Source organism: Centroberyx gerrardi, chromosome 21, assembly GCF_048128805.1.
Source record: "Centroberyx gerrardi isolate f3 chromosome 21, fCenGer3.hap1.cur.20231027, whole genome shotgun sequence".
Lineage (NCBI taxonomy): Eukaryota > Metazoa > Chordata > Actinopteri > Beryciformes > Berycidae > Centroberyx > Centroberyx gerrardi.
Genome location: NC_136017.1, coordinates 22,073,656 through 22,076,155, shown reverse-complemented (window position 1 = coordinate 22,076,155; position 2,500 = coordinate 22,073,656).

The following is a 2,500-nucleotide window of genomic DNA, read 5'->3' as shown; positions in this document are numbered from 1 at the left end:
GCCCCTATCTCCAGGCGGCTCTCCACCTCCCTTTTACCCGATTTAAAGCCCCTGCTTCGGCCACACACACCTGGGAGCGGGCCCCTATCTCCAGGCGGCTCTCCACTTCACTTTTAACCCAATTTAGAGCCCCTGCTTCGGCCACACACACCTGGGAGCGGGCCCCTATCTCCAGGCGGCTCTCCACCTCCCTTTTACCCGATTTAAAGCCCCTGCTTCGGCCACACACACCTGGGAGCGGGCCCCTATCTCCAGGCGGCTCTCCACCTCCCTTTTACCCGATTTAAAGCCCCTGCTTCGGCCACACACACCTGGGAGCGGCCCCCTATCTCCAGGCGGCTCTCCACCTCCCTTTTACCCGATTTAAAGCCCCTGCTTCGGCCACACACACCGGGGAGCGGCCCTCTATCTCCAGGCGGCTCTCCACCTCCCTTTTACCCAATTTAGAGCACCTGCTTCGGCCACACACACCTGCTATCGGCCCCCTACCTCCAGGGGGCCCTCCACCTCACTTTTACCCCAATTTGGAGCCCCTGCCTCGGCCACCCACACACCTGTTAGCTGCCCCCTATCTCCGGCCCCTAACCTCCACCATCCAGGAACCCCAGCACCAGCCGAACCTGCAGACCCACTCTTAAGCACCCCTCCCCGGATACAAGCAGACTACCATCCGCCCAAACTTTCCTGCTCCTGGTATACCAACTCAAACTTTGGTGCCCCTGGTGTACCAACTTAATCTTTGGTGCCCCTGGTACTCCAACTTAAACTTTGTGCTCCTGGTACTCCGCCTGTTTTCGCCCCACAGCCTAAGTGCCGCAGCACTTTGTCTTTTTTTTAAACAAAATATTTCTTTCTGCTCCTGGTACTCCCTGGAGCTCCAGGGAGGTAGGGGGGCGCCCTGGAAGCCCTGCCCGAGGCTGTGCGCCTCTTCCCGGGCAGGATTTTCACCCCGAGCCCCTGGTGGCGGTTGGACTTTAACCTTTTTTTTTTCTATTTGGATTTGCTCCTGGTACTCCCTGGAGCTCCAGGGAGGTAGGGGGGCGCCCTGGAAGCCCTGCCCGAGGCTGTGCGCCTCTTCCCGGGCAGGATTTTCACACCGAGCTCCTGGTGGCGGTTGGACTTTAACTTTTTTTTTTCTATTTGGATTTGCTCCTGGTACTCCCTGGAGCTCCAGGGAGGTAGGGGGGCGCCCTGGAAGCCCTGCCCGAGGCTGTGCGCCTCTTCCCGGGCAGGATTTTCACCCCGAGCCCCTGGTGGCAGTTGGACTTTAACTTTTTTTTTTCTATTTGGATTTGCTCCTGGTACTCCCTGGAGCTCCAGGGATGGTAGGGGGGCGCCCTGCCCGAGGCTGTGCGCCTCTTCCCGGGCAGGATTTTCACCCCGAGCCCCTGGTGGCGGTTGGACTTTAACTTTTTTTTTTCTATTTGGATTTGCTCCTGGTACTCCCTGGAGCTCCAGGGATGGTAGGGGGGCGCCCTGCCCGAGGCTGTGCGCCCCTTCCCGGGCAGGGCTTTCACCCCGAGCCCCTGGTGGCGGTTGGACTTTAACTTTTTTTTTTCTATTTGGATTTGCTCCTGGTACTCCCTGGAGCTCCAGGGATGGTAGGGGGGCGCCCTGCCCGAGGCTGTGCGCCCCTTCCCGGGCAGGGCTTTCACCCCGAGCCCCTGGTGGCGGTTGGACTTTAACTTTTTTTTTTCTATTTGGATTTGCTCCTGGTACTCCCTGGAGCTCCAGGGATGGTAGGGGGGCGCCTTGCCCGAGGCTGTGCGCCTCTTCCCGGGCAGGATTTTCACACCGAGCCCCTGGTGGCGGTTGGACTTTAACTTTTTTTTTTCTATTTGGATTTGCTCCTGGTACTCCCTGGAGCTCCAGGGAGGTAGGGGGGCGCCCTGGAAGCCCTGCCCGAGGCTGTGCGCCTCTTCCCGGGCAGGATTTTCACCCCGAGCCCCTGGTGGCAGTTGGACTTTAACTTTTTTTTTTCTATTTGGATTTGCTCCTGGTACTCCCTGGAGCTCCAGGGATGGTAGGGGGGCGCCCTGCCCGAGGCTGTGCGCCTCTTCCCGGGCAGGATTTTCACCCCGAGCCCCTGGTGGCGGTTGGACTTTAACTTTTTTTTTTCTATTTGGATTTGCTCCTGGTACTCCCTGGAGCTCCAGGGATGGTAGGGGGGCGCCCTGCCCGAGGCTGTGCGCCCCTTCCCGGGCAGGGCTTTCACCCCGAGCCCCTGGTGGCGGTTGGACTTTAACTTTTTTTTTTTTTTTTTCTAAGTGCCCCTGGCACTATGTGGAGAACCAGGGAGGTAGGGGAGCGCCCTGGCAGCCCTGCCCGAGGCTGTGCGCCCCTTCCCGGGCAGGGCTTTCACCCAGAGCCGGTGGTGGGACTTGGACTTTATTTTTTTATTTTTTTTTTTTTTTCCTATGTGCTCCTGGTACTCAGTGGAGAACCAGGGAGGGAAGGGGGTCGCCGTGTGCACTCGGCCCGCGCCGGTGCACCCCGGCCC